The sequence below is a fragment of the Oryctolagus cuniculus genome, chromosome 11, assembly GCF_051225735.1.
Source record: "Oryctolagus cuniculus isolate XC-2025 breed Fujian yellow rabbit chromosome 11, ASM5122573v1, whole genome shotgun sequence".
In the NCBI taxonomy this organism is placed as follows: Eukaryota; Metazoa; Chordata; class Mammalia; order Lagomorpha; family Leporidae; genus Oryctolagus; species Oryctolagus cuniculus.
In genome coordinates, this window is record NC_142877.1 from 83,262,579 (window position 1) to 83,282,768 (window position 20,190).

Sequence of the window (20,190 nt, forward strand, 5' to 3'; positions counted from 1 at the left end):
CTGCTCTAAATAACACTGCGGTGGATTAGAGTACACTAATGCACCTTATGACAGGTCAGGGAGAGTATAAAATGGAAATGAATCCTTTGTGCAAGCCGTTGCCAGAACTGTGTTTCTAAAAACGCAGTGAGGACCTGGCTCAAAGTCTCTATGGCCTGCAGGAAGCAGTCCGACTTCCACGGCACTGCGCACACAGCCCTGCCCCTTCCAGGCTGTGTGCAGCCTCAGAAGTGGCCCCCGCGTGTCCAGTCCCCACTCCTCAGACTCCCCACGCTTTACCTCCGGAGTGCTTGCTGTGTGCCTGCTGCTGCTTCCAAGTGCTCAATGTTTGAATGCAGTCTCTTATTTAATCCTCACAATGACTGTGCAACACGGATACTAGTGTTTCTTTGTAAGGGTGAGGAAACCAAGACACATTGTGAATATCTAACTTACTAAGGAATTCCCTGCTAGTTACAAGGTAAATAAAGTTGTGTTCTTTGAACACACAATATGCCATTTGTGGTTTCCGTATCTTGTGTTTTTCCCTTTGCCTGGAATTCCTTCATTGCTGCTTCTCCTCTTCGCACGCTCCGCCTGGGAGCTTGTACTGCCTTCCAAGACTCGGACGAAGCCTCTTCAGCCCTGGAATTCTTCCCCGGTGATCTCTGCTAAAAGAGGATTCCCTCCACAGTTCTAAACAGCGTTTTGTTCATAGCCGCAGCTCAGCTCTGACCATTTGAGATTCTAATTCATCATTTCTGAGATAGCAAGCTATGAAAAAGTCTTTTTATTTACTTTATTCAAATACTCATCCATGTATCGAGTTCTCAAAAACATACAGAAGGAAAAAATGGAGGAGTTTCATAGTTTTATGTACCTTGGGACTATTGAAAATTTAAAAAATGGAAATTGTATGTTTCTAATATTTGTTACCTTATTTCTCTAATTCTAACATTGTAAACATGTGTAGTACACAGGCATTTGGCAGTCTCACAATTGCTAGACCGAATACAGAGAAATAAGCTTGAAAGTTTAAAACATTAATTGTAAATCTTGATTTTTCAGAGTCCAAACCAAGCTGGATTGTTATCCCCTATGAAAGTCATAGTACCCATGTAATATTATTTGATCAAATCTAATATTGGAGAGCCGGCGCCACGGCTCACTAGGCTAATCCTCCACCTAGTGGCACCGGCACAACGGGTTCTAGTCCCGGTCGGGGCGCCGGATTCTGTCCCGGTTGCCCCTCTTCCAGGCCAGCTCTCTGCTGTGGCCCGGGAGTGCAGTGGAGGATGGCCCAAGTGCTTGGGCCCTGCACCCCATGGGAGACCAGGAGAAGCACCTGGCTCCTGCCATCGGATCAGTGTGGTGCGCTGGCCACAGCGCACCAGCCACGGCGGCCATTGGAGGGTGAACCAACGGCAAAAAGGAAGACCTTTCTCTCTCTCTCTCTCACTGTCCACTCTGCCTGTAGAAAAAAAAAAATCTAATATTGGAGTGTGTGTTTGTATATTGCAATTCAAGGATGGTCAAAAGTAACCATGCTTTTTTTTTTTAACGTTACCAGAACAATGTTAAGGGTAGTTTATTCTTTTTTTTTTTTTTTTTTTTTTTTTTTTTTTTTTTTTTTTTAGAAAGGTTGAATTACAGAGGGAGAGAAGAGAGAAGGAGAGACTGAGAAATACCTTCCCACCTGCTGGTTTACTCTCCAAATGGCTGCAGCAGCTGGGGCTGGGCCTCGACAGAGCCAGGAGCTTCTTCTAGATCTCCCACATGGTGCAGGTACCCAAGCTCTTGGTCCATGTCCTGCTGCTTTCCCAGGCACATTAGCAGAGAGTCAAACCATGGCCCATGTGGGATGCTAGCATCACAGGCAGCTTAAACCGTTATGCCACAATGCTGGCACCATAACCATGCTTTTAAAGCATCATAAAGTTAACTTTAGCAATTTAACTCCAGGCACGAAATATAATTTGTGTCTGTCATCTGTGGTACTAAATTAAGTAATCTGTGTTATGTGCCTGTAGTAAAAATACGTGAGTATTTTTAAGACAAGATTTTTGTTTTGTGAAGCATTTCAAAGTAGTAAACTTTATTCATTTTAATAGACTCATTTCCAAGGATTTTTATAAATAATTTTAAATGGCCTATGTTTACAGGGAAAGCTAAATAGACCTTTGTAATATTGAGCAGTCAAGACTTTTTAAATGTATTAACAGAAAACATGCTCGCATAACCAGAGTGTTAAGTATCTTAGTCCAAGAGTGAGGACTGTTAATTTTAAGTATGTTACAAAAACTGGATTATAAATTTTGGGTCTAGGTATCCTGATAATAATTCAAAGCACAGAATATTTTCTCTCTCTAGGTTGTCATTTGTATATAAAGAAGTCATGCAGTTCTTTAGGATTTTGAATTTTTAAAATTAATATTGATGTATATGTAATATCTGTTCATAACAATAACTACATTTTAAGATTGATATTGATTTAGTTTCTCTTTAAGTCACTTAAAAATTCTACCAACATTAATTTTGAGCATTTTGAATACAGGAATTTTATCTAATGTATGTCTATGGTAGGTGGAGGAATGAGTAACGGAGACAGAATAATAAATGTCAGACAGAACCACGTGGAGTCTTGGAAATGCTGTAATTCTGAAGAGGACTTGCTCAATGTCTTCATTGTTTGCTCTCCCTGCCCATAAACCTTCACATGTATCATTGTGCCATCGTCATGTCTTCTTCCCCTCAAATTATGATCTTTAAAATCAATTTTCTCATAAAATATTACTGAACAGATGTCACAAATTACAATACAGTTATGCCTAGGTCTCCTGGAGGGCCTTCTGCACATAACCAAATCCACAGGTGCTCAGATCTCTTACATCAAATTGAGTAATATTTGTGTATAAACAGTGTACTTTTGCCTATACATTTCCATTCTAGGTTATTTACACAAGTGTATCCAAAAAGCTCTTAGAAAAATGAAATGAAAATGTCAGTTTATTTTGCTGCCAAATATGGTTGAGTCAGTTTTTTCATAATACATGTTACCCATTGGCTTTTTTTTTTTTTTTTTAAGATTTATTTATTTGCAAGTCAGAGTTACACAGAGGAGAGGCAGAAGAGAGAGAGAAAGAGAGAGAGGTCTTCCATCTGCTGGTTCACTCCCTAATTGGCCGCAACGGCAGGAGTTGTGCAGATCTGAAGCCAGGAGCCCTGAGCCTCCTCTGGGTCACCCACATGGGTGCAGGGGCCCAAGGACTTGGATCATCTTCTAGTGCTTTCCCAGGCCATAGCAAAGAGCTGGATTGGAAGTGGAGCAGCTGGGTCTTGAACCAGTGTCTATATGGGATGCCAGCGCTTCAGGCCAGGGCGTTAACCCACTACACCACAGCGCCGGCCCCAATACCCATTGGCTTTTTAAAAGGTGCTTCATAATACCTAATATCTATGTAAAAAGTTATGCTGTATTGTTTAGTAAATAATATTTTTAAAAGTAAATACATGGTCTCTACAGGTACAATCTTTTTTCTTAGTATTTTCAATCCACAGTTGGTTTGATGGCCAAATATAGAACCTGTGAATCTGGAGGAGCAACTGTGTTCAACTACATTCTAGCATTCTTATGGTCATCCCAGTACAAATTTATATTTTCCTTTTGCTTACAACTTCATGTACTGTTTATATATATATTCTCTACCTCTCCTTCCTCTGTTAAGAATCATCCTGGACAGCAACATTTGTGTTTCACAGTTGTCTTTGAAAATAATAAATACTTGGTCATCTAATACATCAACATTGTTATATCAAACAGCAAAATAAATATGTATATATTTAAGATGATATGATTATAAGTCTATATGTAAGCATATAAGATTATAGTTAAAATTTGCTATTTTTTCAGTTTTGCCAGAATAATTTTATTCCTTTATGCTTGCTAGGCTTATAAAATGGTCAAGAAACTCACGTGAAAACTCATTAGATAAAAGTTATTTTTTAGCTAAGCAAATATTTGATACAAGAATATTCTTTCTTTTGTCTATAATTCATATTTCTCCTCTGTTGTCTTTTCAGCTTATGCTAATAGTTTTAGGAAGCTGTACCTCTTCTTTTGTCCCTTCAAATATTGTGTATTTGCTCCTGTAAATTGAATTTATTTCTGTGTAGTTTTTATTTCAACATGAAAATTAGCCACATGTAATGGCATTTATATCAGCACTCAGTTTTGCAATGGGTTATCACATTTTATAAAGTTTGATTTTATGTGCAAATAGATTTTTAATTAGGATTGAGGGATATATTAAAATATTGTTCTTTATTCACATTGTGCTTTTTATTCCCACTAAATGAATAAACTAAAAGAAAAACCCAATTAGAAAACTTCTAAGAAGCTTTGAGTGTGTTATGTATTTGGGTGGGTCTGGAGGCACCATTGAATATCTGTGAAGGTGAAGTTGCACATTTTTGCATAGAAATTCTCTGGAATGGAGCTGAAGGGAATATTTAGCATTACAAAACCACATACCTTAACAGTGTTGCTGTTTTCATGGTTTATTATAAGGAGCTCTGAGGGGGATTAAACTTCAGTCTTTGATGCTGTAACCAACACTACTGCATTCTTACATTAGATAGTAGTGGAACTAAATAATCCCCAAGCTTCTTTCCTTGTGTTCAATTGTGGAGTGTCCCTTAAAGAAACAATTGGCAATTTATTCCTTTGGATTGATAGGTCCAGAAGGCAGTTTCAGAAAGAGCAACATTCTTGAACCTGGATCCTGCCACAGTGTACACCTGTTCCATTTGGGCTGAGAAAGAAGGCTTTAAAGACAGTACCTCTAACAAAAACAGGTACAGCCCTGTGTAAGCCTTTTGGGTGTGACTTAAATGTTCAAATACTTATTTGGCCCTTTTAGGGAGGATCAAATGGGTGGTTCATGCTTAGCTTTTATTTAAGGGTGTCATCTATGGTATCTTGTTGTTGGGTTATCATAACGTCCTTGGTGTATGTATTGCCAGACAGTAGGATTCCTAACTGTGTGGGGTCTGGTCAGGCACTCCATTTGTGATGTAATTTTTCCATTGTTCAATTAAGCAGAGCATGCAGTGTCAGTTCCTCAGTGCAAGCAGTGAGCTTCCAGTGTCCTCCATGGTAGTCCCGTGAAATGGTCGGTAAAGATGTGTGTGAAATGTACAAGCTGTCCTATCTAGAGGAATAACATTGTCAACTAGTCTACTAAAATAACTTTGATTTGTTCTTGACATTGGCACTACAAGAACATTTATTTATATGTTTAGAGCCCAGTCATGTCTAGTATTCTTTAATGAAAAAGAAGAAAATTGATGGAGGATATCTTGGCAATTTTGTTGCCTCTCTGTACATGTGTCGCTCCCCCTCTTCGTGGAGGAACGACACAAGACCCTGCCTAGGCTTCATATCCGAGTCACGGCACCATTATGTCGCTCCCCGTCTTCGTGGAGGAACGACACAGGACCCTGCGCTGTTCTTTCGTCTGCTCGGCCCTCCCCGGGTTTGCTGCTGGTTCTTCCCGGGTTGGCTACCGTCCCTTCCACCTCCGTGGAAGGGCAGTTCCCCCTGCCACATTCCCCACTTCCGCAGGGGAGCGGCACACCGCCGGCCGGCTCTCTCGGGGGCTGCACAGGTGTTCCCTCAGATGTTCCCCTTAGATGTTCCTCCTGCATGTTGTCTCTCTCCTCCTTTATAGTCCTCTTCCACCAATCCCAACTCGGCTGCCCACACGCTGCTCTCCTCCAATCAGGAGCAGGTCCTGCAGCTTGTCAAGTTGGTGAGAGGCAGCTGGGTAGAAGATGTTTCCTCCTCTCCCAGCACCATATTGTGGGAGAGCAGATGCATAGAATAAGTCTTAATTCCAGTAACTTAGTCTAGTCCGAGTTGCTCCCAGTTGCTCCCCACATACATGGAAGAATTTTGAAGAAAAGCAAAATGCACATTATACACAACTTTTTTACTGAGCAGAGTTAAAAAAATGTCTTAGTTACCCTGAAAGTCTGCAGAGCCTCAGATCCTGAGAATGGTTTAGGGGTTTAGGATTGTTTTAAAGCAGATACTTCATGCTGTAGGAAATGTTATTTTACTGTCTATGTTTTAAATGATCCAGCCCCAAATGCAATTGGATTTATGAGCTGTAGTAGAGACTCCAGTGAGTAACTGTTAGCTGGCCTTCAGCTAGACATCACCTGGGTGGGTGCATTATTCTAATATCTACAAACCACTTAATGAAAGAACCCCAGTCTTCCACTGAAAGGTATGAAGATATTGAAAAGAAATTATGTCATTACATGAAGCACTAGGTTAGCACTTTGTAGTTTCTTCATAAATTTGTGTTGGAGGATTAATATCAACAAAAACTAAAAAAATGTAGAAGACAACTTGTGGAGTACAGTGTGATTTGAGTAAGTGACGCACATCACAAATTCTTTTTAAAATATGAATGAAACAGTTCAGGATAGCATCAGGCTTATATGTATATTATATAGTTTTGACTTAAATGAAATATCTCTGTGTAAAAAGTTAATTTCTAATTAACCCGTGTGCTGAAGTACAGTGAATTATTTCCAGGATAGACAATAAAAATATAAAAAAATAGTTTTGCAGATGGAGAAAATTGAGTTTTCCAAGTTTCTTTGAGCTAGAAGAGTGAATATCTCAATGTTTTGTAATGTGTAGGATAGTCACGTTTTTTAGTGTACATGCTGCTGAGGCGAGCACAGGCTATTCACTTTTAATAGCCTTACTCCAGGGACAGAATTTTGTGTTAGGACTTTGAAGGGACTAAAAAGAAACCATCCCTCTCATCCTCATGGTTAACACTTCTGTTTACTTTGTATTTAATTAACCTCACATGGGCTAATAGAAGGGCGGCAGTTAAGTTTAAAGTCAATATCTAATTTAAAAAGTGTCTGAAGTAGTTTATGACATACTTGAAGAGAAGGAGCACCCCATTGACATGGGGAATGTTTGAGTTGCATTCCTGTCTCTGTTGCATTTTAGATGTGACCTTGAGCAATATAATTAACATTGCACATAGAAAATGAGAATAATTATTCCTGCCTAGATAAAAAAAGTTATAAAACGTGATCGTTATGAAAGTATAAAATACTCTAAAATCCTAAAGTATTATTGTCATGAAATAGTATTTTTTCAATACATTGACTATATCTATGTTTTATCAGAAGCCTGCACTATGAAAAAAATTAATGGCTCAGTCTTCTTTTTTATTGTATTATTTGGGTTAAGTTTTCCTCTTCAGACATCAATTACATACATCACTTACATACATGCTTCCCTGAACATATCAACAGCCCTTCCAAAGAGCCCTTTGACTTGGGGAATCCAGTCCTGTGATTGTGTGCTTGGTACCGATGCCCTCGGAGTTATGCAAGCAGCTTCATTTCAGAAGTCGCAGTGTGAAGGAGGGGAAAACACTTAAAAATAGAGCAGCAGTCAGAGCAATTCCTGGAAAACAGACCTACAAATGTGAGCAGTTATTAAACACCAGCATAGTGTGTCCCCAGGTTACCATTTTTAATCTCCACAGGTTACCCCAAGTGTGGTTAAGGTGCAGAGGTGTTTGTAATTCATTGTTGACAGTGGAATTTTAACCCAGGCATCAGTTCTAAAGCAGATATGGCAGTCTGTTGCCCCTAATAAAAGCCATCCTGAGAAATGTTAGAAGCAGATGAAGCAAAGTTTCATTTATAATTGATTAATTGATTTTTACTTTATTTGACAGACAGGAGCACACACACACACACACACACCACACACACAGAAGAGAATGAGCAAGTGAGTATGAACACTTCCATCCGCTAGTTCACTCTCCAATTCCCACAACAGCCTGAGCTATGCAGGGTGGAACCATGAGCCCAGAACTCAATATACATTTCCCATGCAGGTGGCAGGGACCTGCAAATTTGACCTATCCCCTGAGGCCTCCCTGTGTACATGTTAGCAGGAAGTGGGTAGGAGGTGGAGGAGCCAGTATACAGACCGGGCACCCCAGTATGGGAAGTCTGCATCCAAAGTGGTAGCTTAACCCCTCTGCCAAATGTGCACAAAAAGCTTTATTTTTTTTAAATGATCGCTCATTATTTTGTATCGGTACAAGCTTAGTTGCTGCTTAGATTTGATCTGCATCATCCTTATTGTTACTGTGTCATTGTCGTTGTCATCACAAAAGCCTTCTTAGGCCCTTTGCAAAAACAATTTTAGTGCTTTGTATTCATTAATGCTAAATGACAAACTTTATCCTATCAATAATGAGATGCTTTTTTTTTTTAACATGTTTTACACATGAAGAAACTAAGGTTTAGGGAACTTCAGAAACAGATAACACAAAGATTTGAAATTGCATTTCCTTAATAAATTCTGACTTTGTAACCATTAGGCTTCATTGGAAAGACTTTACTTCACCCTTTGTGGCTCTAAATTTGTACGAATCAATATTCTGGCTGGTCAAGCGTCTCATTTCTAACCTCAAGTAAATAGCACTTTGTCTGTTTCATGATACCCTTTTTTGACAATGTTTTTCCAAACAAAGCCAGTAACTCCACCCCCCCCCCCATTGTTAACTTTTTAAAGTTTTTATTTGAGAGGTAGAGTTACAGAGAGGGAGAGACAGAGGTCTTCATCCGCTGGTTCACTCCCCAATTGGCCACAATGGCCAGAACTGGGCTGATCTGAAGCCAGGAGCCAGGAGCTTCTTCCGGTCTTCCACGTGGGTGCAGGGGACCAAGCACTTGTTCCATTTTCCACTGCTTTCCCAGGCCATAGCCGAGAGCTGGATTGAAAGAGGAGCAGCCAGGACTAGCCCATATGGGATGCTGGCGCCACAGGCTGTCTGAGCCCACTGTGCTACAGTGCAGCCCCCATTGTTAGTTTCTACAACTCATCTTTGTCTCCTGTTAGATATTAACAACTTTCTATTTTGGTGTTTTCCTTTCTTTGCAACCACTTCTAATCCATGTGCAAGTAGATAGATTTTTTTAAAAAGATATCATTTATTTGAAAGGCAGAATTATACATAGAGAGGGAGGGACCCAGAGAGATCTGCCATTTGCTGATTCAATCCCCAGATGGCCCCAAGGCCGGGGCTAGGCTGGACAACAGCCAGGAGTCTGGAATCCATTGGAGTCTCCCTTGTGGATGTCAGAGGCCCAAGTACTGAGACTGTCTTCTGCTTTCCCAGGATCGCCAGCAGGAGCTGTATTGGAAGTGGAACAGCCAGGATTTGAATAGGACTAAAACATATTAAAGGTATATTTGGTTAATTCCAGTTGGAAAAGAATATATGGTGCAAAAAAAGGAATAAAAAGGAATATGAATCAGATATTTAAATCTAATACTGAGCTCAATTGTAATAAATTTGTTACTATACAAGTAATAGCAAAACAATCTCATGAAAATTTGAACTTTAGAGTTGAAATTTTTCCAATAAAAGTTAATATTACAGTTTTTCCAGATAGGAAAAGCAACAGAATTTTAATTTGAAATGTTTTAGAAATAGAGGCACATTATCAATTTGAGAAATAACTTTCTGGGCTCTTGGTTCTCTACTGAGGTATGCACCTGGTCTGTCAGGTGCACTGTCTTCATTATTTCTCCAGTAGACTTTGCTAGCCTGCTTACACGACTCTGTCTCATGTCTGATTGCGGCATAGAAAGTAAGGTGCATCCCACATGTGCACCAGTTCATGTCCCGGCTGCTCTCACATTGGAATAGACCTCAGTCCAGATTCAGTCAAACAAGAAAATGGAGTTTGCCTCTTTTTATAATGCTTTAATTATCTAGACTTCAAGATTAGAAAATGTAAGGCAAAAGGACTTTTAAAAAAATTTTATTTTTTTAAAGAATGGTGGATATCATGTGTGCTTCAGACCGAGGTGAATGGTTTCTGACACAGAAACAGTTCCATTCGTTCAACAGCTACTTCAACAATTCTGTCCTCACGTTGCTTGTGTTCTAGCAAAACTGAATGCATGGGAAAATTAATAAACAGCTCAAAAAAGACAAGCAGGTGGTAAGAGCAAGTCCTCTGTAAAGCCAAAGGAAAGGAAAGGCAGGGGAGGAGGCTATCTATAAAGTGCCTGATTGATTGACCAGAAACACCTGTCTGTCACGCATGAAATTGCTCACCAAGTGTGTTAGTTCCTCTACTGCAATATAAGTTACACTTTCCTAGGGTCTGCAGAATCATCAAACTATCTAGAAGTTCTCGACTAATATAAAATGAGGCTGGTCTGTGTGGCAGGTGAAGCTATTGAATTCTACGTCCTGGAGAGTATAAGGACCCAAGAGCTGTGTTTTCATTAACTTAATTCATGTTAACTTCAAGTAATTTTGCTCTTTTTCAGAAGAAGAGTTACTATTTTAGTGAGTGAAACACTTATGTACATTATTCTGGTAATACATTTTGATATGATTTTTTTTGTAAAACAGAATCCTTGTTTTGTCCAACATTCTGAGAGTTCAACAGATAAGGGATATTTCTTCATATGGGCAAACTGAAATTCATTTAAACACCAAATATTTGTTCCAGTTAGTAATCCTCTGAAACTATTAGGTTGCTGGCTATCTTTTATGAGACTGGGAGTGCAAAGAGATTTATATCCTTTGAAAGAATTTTATCACTGTAATGGACCTGAAGTATTACCTATTCTGAGCATGGAAATAAACATTGGTTTGCATATTAAAGAACAAAAAGAATTCAGTGTGATTCAGGAAAAAAAAGGTAGTTGTCATAGAATATTCATGGATATTTCCATATCATTTTTTATTTTACACCTTTCAGCTGGAACTCTGGCTTTATGTTATAAATAAGCACTATCCAATAGAAATATAAAGTGAACCAAAAATGAGGGTCATATGTGTAATTTTGTTTCTAGTAGGAACACTGTAAAAAGAAGCAAGTGAAATTAGTAACACACTTTTTACTCCAGTATATTAAATATGTGCCACGTAATCATTATGAAAGTTACTGACATATTTTATGGTATTTTATTATACTAGCTCTCAAATCTGATGTACATTTTATACTTCCAAGTCTGACTAAATATACCTGAAGTACTCAATAACTGCATGTGACAAGTGGCTATCATACTCCGCTGCACACAGAGTGACAATTGGCACCCGGGTTTAAGGATAAAATGGAAGAATGGCGAAATTAGCACATCAATGCTCTGCTCTGATCTGACTTCATCCTTGAAGTCTTTCATGAGGGAATGACAGTTTCTTCCACAGAGCTGTCATGGAACCTCCCTTTCACTTTTTCCTTATTACTTTCAACATGATAGCTTTTATTGTTCTTATTGATGTGCAGGTGCTAACAACTCTATTCCATTTCCTTAAGGAACCTTCTTATTCTCCGTACTTGTAAAGTTACGAAACTGCTATGTGCTGCATAAAGCAGTTTCTTCCTTGCAGATCTGAGTGCTAGCCATTTAATGCTATGCACCTTTGATATACATGTGTATGCTCAATTTATATGTAATGTTAGATGTTATTTTTATTGATCTCAGGCAGCGTGATGGAATGGCTGAATCTGGTCATGGAATCTTTGCTTTGAATTTCAACTTCATCCATACTGTGAGACCTTGGCAAGTTTTTATCCTTTTTGATACTATTTCATCTGTCAAATGAGATTTTTGTTAGTATTCTGTAGAATTGGGAGATTTCAGTGAGATAATGTCTTGGGCAAATGGTCTAACAAGTAAACTTCACAAGGGCAGACATTTCACCTGCTTTCGTGACTGTTGTATCATGATCAAGAGCAGTGTCTGGCTGGCGCCGTGGGTCAATAGGCTAATCCTCCGCCTAGCGGTGCCGGCACACCGGGTTCTAGTCCCGGTCGGGGCACCGGGTTCTGTCCCGGTTGCCCCTCTTCCAGGCCAGCTCTCTGCTATGGCCAGGGAGTGCAGTGGAGGATGGCCCAAGTCCCTGGGCCCTGCACCTCATGGGAGACCAGGAGAAGCACCTGGCTCCCGCCTTCGGATCAGCGCGGTGCACCGGTGGCGGCGGCCATTGGAGGGTGAACCAACGGCAAAAGGAAGACCTTTCTCTCTCTCTTTCTCTCACTGTCCACTCTGCCTGTATGTAAAAAAAAGGGGGGGGGGCAGTGTCTGATGCATAGAAGGGAACAGATATTTTGTGGGAGAATGATGGAGTTATTAGTCTCTATTTTTTTCCCTCATGTTTCACATTTCACAGTTAAGAAAGCTTAATTTTATCATGAACAATTCCTCCTTACCCTTCCCTTGGCCATGCAATGATCAGAGTGCTGTTCATTAAAAGTAAACTATGCCATTTTTATGCTTAAACAATTACTCAGCTTAAAGGGTCCTCTCTGTCCCTTGTGACCCCTCTTCTGCTCCTCCCATCTCATCTCGGGAAAGGACACTGGCCTGCATTCATAGCTCAGCTATGTTGGATTCATCCCAGGCCCTCATCCATGACCCAGCAGCTGCCTCATCCATTTCCACCTTAAACACAGATCCTGAATATGTTCATGTCTGTCTGTCTGGGCCACACTCCTTGCCCATTCCTACTGATGGCAGCAGCCTAGGTGACAGATGACAAAGCATCTCACCTCTGACCATTGTTCATTTCCTTACAGTCTCAGCTAACACTGGCTTAACATCCTCCAGTGGATTTCAGTGGCTCTTCAGGTACAACCTGAGCTTGCCATGGTCTCTGCGCTCTCACTTGATTGGGGTTGTGTCCAGCTGTCCAGTCTACTTGATGAGTATGTTTCTGCCACATAGGCTTCTCTTGACATTCCTCAGACATGCCAAGCGATCCGCACTGCCAGGTTTCTGCGCTCCCCTCGCGTGGACACCTTACCTTCAGTTTTGATTCACTTCTTCCTGTCCCTGAGCTCGCTGTGTAAATATGATCGCCTCACCTTCCTGCCACAATTACCAAACCTAAGTAAAGTCTTCCTGGTCACCCTGTGATTTAGCTGAGTTTTTCTCATTCATTATTTGTTTAGTTTCTTGTTAACAGGTGGCAGCTAGAATGTAAGGTCTCTGCAATCAGCTCTTTCTATCTTGTTACCACAGATTCTGCAATATATAGAACAATGCTTGCCCTTGTAGCAGCTGTTCAATAAATATTTGGTTCACAAACAAAACTACATAGCCAGTGTTCCCATATGTTGGCGATGATTATGGAGGGAAGATAGCAATACTAGATATAGTAATCAGGAAAGGGTGGAATTTGAGCTGAGCCTTTAACAGGTAAGATTCAGACTCATGGAAAAGAGGAGAGGATGTTGTTCACAAGCAAGGTCAGAAAGTCAGGAGTTAGGGTTCTCCCTGTCACTGGTAAATGTCATGCAATTATAGGGGCATCGTGCATCATAAATCATTCATGAGAAGTTCCATGCTTTCCAGAATGACTCATTCCTGTGTTCAGTATAGGTATTCTGTAATGAAACCTCAGTCATTTTTACTGTTAATTGCAAAATAGTCACATTTCTTGTCCTTCTCTGTCCTAATTCTACATATTAAGGAAATGTCAAATGGTTTGATCTTTGCACGGGTTTAACTGAGGATATAAAATTATTTGTTGTCAAATGATATATGCACATAAAAATATAAAATAATGCAATGACTTCCTATCTCATCAATAGGAACACTTTTTTTAGATACTATACATATCTATTAAGTCAACAAATTTCAGAGACGTATATTGATTTTTAGGATTCACATTATTGTTACCGACTATATTATATCACTAACAGTTACCTGAGTCTTTCTCAACCAGTGAGATTACTGGTTAAATTTTAATGAATTAAGCAACATTATCCTGGTTGCTTAGTGACATGTACTTGCCTAATTGGGATCATTTCTCTCATTTAAAATTAATTATCTCAGGTCTGCAAACTCTGCTTTGAAAGTGGAAGGAAAGTACAAATTATGGTTTTTTTCCGGTTGGTTTCCATTAGGCATGTGTCAACTGCAAACTTTTGGGGAAGGAGACTGTTTATTTTGAGTCACATTTAAAAAAATATAGTTACATAATTTTGTCATTAGATCATTATATACAGTTTCTTTTCCTTCTATCTTTGATTAATGCCTTAATAAGAACATTGGTATGTCTAATCTTAGCAACCTGTTAGGATTATATTCTTGTATTATAGGATACATTTTCATACCATCCTTTTCATACCAGAAGTTCCCAGCATTCTACTCGCTCCTCCTATCTTCCCGTATGTCAGAACAGCAAGGTCATTGTCAGTGATACCTTATGAATCAATAAAGTGTTGGTATGCTTGGAGACCTTGTATTATCTTCCTTCAGTAACAAAACACCCATCCCATAAGACAGTGATAAACACACGTCTGCCTAGAAATGACAGTTGTTTTTTTTTCAAAGCATAGGAGAGATTAAATAACTTGTAAAATTAATGTGATTATTTTCATTTAGACATTCTTTCCACTTTACCAACATGAAGTATGCTGTAAAGAGTTGAGATTATTATAAGCATCATTTAGTGAATAAAAAAAAATCTTCAAGGTATAGAAACTTAACAGATCATTGTGCTGAAAATTTCTTAAAGACAGTGGTGATGTTCAGAGCTTTAATGAGTGACATGAACATATGAAAGATGGACTGGCATGGAATGGTTTATCATTCATTCATTCATTGAACATACAATGGAGTACCTTTTCTATTCCATGTTTGTATTTTTGGAGGTCTCTTGTTGCTTCGTACTACTCCTTTAGCTACCACTGACTGGCTTTCAGTGACAATGTTTTAACAATCCTCCAAATATCGGCACTCTCCTGAGGCCCATGTGTGAGATTTCTGCAGAACCCTAGGAATGATTCCTGCTGTCCAACTTCTTGACAAAACAGACCCAGCCCTGGCTCAACCATTTAAACTCCGATCAGCTATTTTCAATGGCATCATATCCCACTGATTTTGGATGCTTGGATCTCCTTGCACAAAAGTCAGTTCTTCTGGTCACACTTGACCCACAAGAGATTCTAACATCTTTATCATGGCAAGGGTGGGTATACAAATTGTTCCACAGTTACCTTTTCATTGCTCTTTTCTTGCAAATTTCATTTTTGTCCAGCTAGACACAGGCAGAGCAGGAAGTGTGCTGCTTTAAGTCCATGTTCAACTGGGAGACTCTAGTCTCTTTAGTACACACCTTCAATTTATGGTAGTGATACCTTCATTGAGCTGGTGTGCAGTGGGTAGGCAGAAACTCCTATTCCCCATCTCCTAGGCAGCCAGAAAAAAAAATGTGACATTCTCTAGTGGGTCAAAAACTTGGAACTCTTTAGATTCCTGCTTCTTTCTTCTCTAGTACTCTGTATTTTTATCTTGTATTTTTTTTTCAGATGAAATGGTCCCAATCATTATGTACTATATCTATTGTATATATACTTACAAATCAATATAGGATATCTAATATATATAGCTGTGTGCACATAAGTAAACTTGTTCGTACATATATGTCATATAGAATATCTATATTTGAGTACGTAATTCCATAATATAAGAATTTTGAATATATGCAATTTAAAAGCAGTTTGAGACTATTGGTCTGTAAGTACATAAGATTCTGAATCACTATGAGTCACTATGAGTTGTGGAATGAGAAGGCCATGGCAAGATGGCCACTGGCAAGTGAGGGTCAGTTACTCAGGAATGGCTTTGAAACCCACCTGGCAACAGAGCCTGCCTGGCAACAGGCTGTATTTGGTTAGGGCATAAACCACCCCTTGACCAGATTGGCTGCCTCGGCTATATAAGCTGCTGTACCAACTAAAATAAACGAGTCTGTGGGCCGCTCGCCTCTAGCCTGCTTTCACCCAACTCCCGGTGTCTGTGTGGTGACTCCGCACCTCTTGCTCCCACTGCCCTCCTCTCAGAACGAATCCACAGCAATAATGAATCACTAATAAGTCACTGTGCTTATTATTCTTTGAACTTCACTGAGTTACTCAGCCTGGACTAGCCCCAATTACTCTTTAATGAAGAGAAGATCACAGTCCTTACCTAGCAGTATTTATTTATGTAAATTTGATTAATCCTTTTTAAACTTTGAAAACCATACATTTATTTTTTCTTTCTCTAGATATCCTTTTGTCTGACATCTGTAAAGGAAACACCATTTAAAGTAATTACTTATGACAATAAAACAAAAGTGACTTTGGGCATGGATTACATGTTTCTTTTTATTTATTTATTTTTATTTATTTATTTATTTATTGACAGGCAGAGTGGATAGTGAGAGAGAGACAGAGAGAAAGGTCTTCCTTTGCCGTTGGTTCACCCTCCAATGGCCGCCACAGCCGGCGCGCTGCAGACGGCGCACCGCGCTGCTCCAATGGCAGGAGCCAGGTACTTATCCTGGTCTCCCATGGGGTGCAGGGCCCAAGCACTTGGGCCATCCTCCACTGCACTCCCTGGCCATAGCAGAGAGCTGGCCTGGAAGAGGGGCAACCGGGACAGAATCTGGTGCCCCGACCAGGACTAGAACCCGGTGTGCCGGCACCGCAAGGCGGAGGATTAGCCTAGTGAGCCACGGCGCTGGCCGGATTACGTGTTTCAAGTGAAGAGAGTTGGAGGCAAAGATTACACTGTATCTACAATGAAAAGTGACTACAAGTAAGGAGATACCACAAATAAAATTTTATTTTATAGCTCTATCATGCTTGAAAGTATTTTGGCTCAGCACAGTTATAGCTACTTATAAAAAGAAAGCCTGATAATTAAGGTATAATGATTTTCATAAGACTATGATTAAAAGAACTCAAACCTGTGACCTTTTAAGAAAAGTATTTGTATATCTGAACATATACTACATAGAACTTTAAAAACAATCTGAAGGCAAAATGTGCACATATGTATACATATACCTATTATGTATGTCATGTATTTCAAGTATATATATATATGAATACACACATATTATGAAGTTATGATGTAAGTACAATTTGTTTTCTACTGAGATGAGGGTTGATAAGCACAGAAATACATTCTCTTCCCTGAACTTTTTAAATTCATTGTAAATCAGTTTTGTAAAGTTTTTTGAGTGTGGTGGAGTAATAGTTACCTATAGCTCTCAGGAAAATTTGCAAGATCCCTTTTCAGTGATGACTCAATGTTAAACAATATTATATCCTTTGATAAGTGGATTAAAAATGTGTAGAAATGCTAAAAACGTTGACATAACCAGAAGAGTCTCATTTGGAAGTATGCTTAATCCTGGTCCTTGCTCTTTCTCTTTCATTTTTACTATCTAGATATCTGTTAGGTAAATGCTAATAACACTGTGTTTATATCATGTATGGATATGACTTACAGCTTAAAGTACTCAGGAGGCTCAACTCCAAAGGAATTGGACTTTATTGGGAGTAATGTATGTTTGATTAAGGAAAGATATTTCAGAACCAGGGAGGATGTTGGATTATTTGTATTAAAATGCACATGTAATGTCTTATTTCTTTATTTGCAGAGCTGATACATGTATGACGTTATATACAAGTAAATTCAAATATTATTACACCGATGTTTAAATTACAGGGTTTATGTTTGCCTCTGTTTTACAAGTATCTGTGGAATTTCCATTTCTATATAATTTTCAGCAGAGTTATCTAGGATATGTGGCTTAACCTTAAAAGCTATAATACTTCCTCTGTAAGTTTAATGTGGAATCCAACAGAGGCCAGCTTTACAGATTTATATTTCAAACAGAACATTTTCAAAAGCATATCTTATTTGGGAAAAGATTGCTGAGCACACAGTTACAGATCTGACTCCTGGTGGGAAATACAGCATCATGGTACACAGAACAGAGGCCGTGTTGAAGGATCTGATAGATTTATCTGGGTTATTGCAAATGCAAACTCTTTTATATTTAAAAAATTCACATTTATGTTGCATATTTTATTATTCAAAGTAAAACTTCTAACTTTCATTTTGAAATTTGAGAACTTAAAACCTAAAGAATATTGTAAGAATAAAAATACTCTCTCTGGGATATCCTGAAGATTTTTGAGGTAAAATATAAAACGTAGGTTGGATAAAACAGTGTTTGGCAGATCGTGCTCAATAAATGTATGTATTATTATATTTGGTTTTACATTAAATGAGAGATCCTATTAATGGGAATTAGGTGGAAGAGCCAACTGCCCATCTTTTTTTTTTCTTTTGTATTTGTGAGGGAAAATTGCAAGAAGTTCTCCACATGGCTAATCGCGATTTATCTATGATAAGCATTGATATGTGATATGTTAAAAATATCAAGTAGACCATTGAGTGAAGATCGGAAAAAAATGTAAAAACCGTTTTGCCTGTATGTAGGTATAAAATGAAGTTAGTGTAATGGCAGTATTTATTTAGCTAGAATTCAATCAGAGGGGCATAGCAAATTAAGCTGTTGCTGCAGGTGCCTGCATCCCATATGGTGCCAGTTAGTGTCCCAACAGGTCCACTTCTGATCCACTCTCCTGCTAATGTACCTGGGAAAGCAGCAGCAGATGGCCCAAGTACTTGGGCCCCTTTCTGCACAAGGGAGACCCTAGCTTTCGGCCTGGCCCAGCTCCAGCTGTTTGGAAAGTGAACCAGCAGATGGAAGATGTTCTCTCCTACCCCCACCCCCACCACCGAGCTCTGCCTTTCAAATACATTGTACAAAAATTCTATCAGAGGAATAAGTGACCAAGTCATATCAGTATCAGGAAAGTTTTATAGAAGGTATGGAATACCAGTGGTCATTTTAGCTTTAGAAAGGGGCATTTTATGAAGTAGTAGGAACCTGATGTCCTAGATGGCATATTGTGATTTAGCTGATGGTTTTGATTGTAAGTAGGTCATAGAAATTGCTCTTAGAGCATAGCAGGAGCTTGAGAGGCAAGTTGGTAAGAGGAAGTAGGAAAAGGTTGTGAGTCAAGTTTCTTGATGGAGGTCTCCAAAGCAGAAATAGATTTTGTTGCCTACTTTTTTTTTTTTTAATTTACTTACTTATTTGAAAGACAGAACTACAGAGAGAGGATAACAGAGAGCTTCCATCTACTGGTTCACTCTTCAATGGGTCTAGGCCGAGCTGAAGCTAAGAGCTTGGAACTCCATCAGGGTATCCCATGTGGGAGACAGGGTTCCAAGTACTTGGGCCACCTTCTGCTTTCCCAGGAGTATTAGCAGAGAGCTGGATCAGACATGGAGCTGCTGGGACAGGAATCGGCACCCAAATGGGTTGACAGCATTGCAGGTGGTGGCTTTGTGTGCTGCGCCCCCACTGCCACAATGCTGGCCCCCAGTGCCTGCTTTTTATAAAGAGGAAATGAGCAGTTGTTTGGCTTAAAATGTGAGTTAATGGCCGGTGCCGTGGCTCATTAGGCTAATCCTCCACCTGTGGCGCCAGCACCCTAGGTTCTAGTCCCGGTCGGGGTGCCAGTTCTGTCCCGGCTGCTCCTCTTCCAGTCCAGCTCTCTGCAGTGGAGGATGGCCCAAGTGCTTGGGCCCTGCACCCACATGGGAGACAAGAAGGAAGCACCTGGCTCCTGGCTTCAGATCACTGCAGCGTGCTGGCCGTAGCGGCCATTTGAGGGGGTAAACCAATGGAAGGAAGACCTTTCTCTCTGTCTCTCTCTCTCTCATTGTCTAACTCTGCCTGTCAAAAAAAATGAGTTAATGTGAGTGAAATAAGTCAGACACAGAAAAGCAAATAGTGTGTTTTATCTGTAGAAATGAGTATGCAGAGTATAAAAATTGTGGGGATATAATATTATTGGTATTTAGTGTAAATATTGCCTCGCTGAATCATCCCATGGACATGACAGTTACTCTTCTTTCCCTACTGTTATGGTCATTGTCATGAATCCCTCACTCTGTGATACTGATATTTCTGTTTTCAAGAAAGATAATATGCTTATTTATATAATGTCTACATTTGAAGTGAATGTGGCTAAATGTTTAAAAATTGTAAAAAACAATGCACACATGCATACACACAAAAGATGCCCACACCCCATACTAGAGTACCTGGATTTGAGTCCAGTTTTCACTCCCAATTTCAACTTCTGCTAGTGCAGATTCTGAGAGACAGTGGGGTGATGGCTCAACTGGTTGGGTCCTTGCCAGCCTCATGGGAGTCCTAGCTTTGTTAGCATTTCCCAGCTTTGTCTTGGCTCAGTCTTTGCCATTTG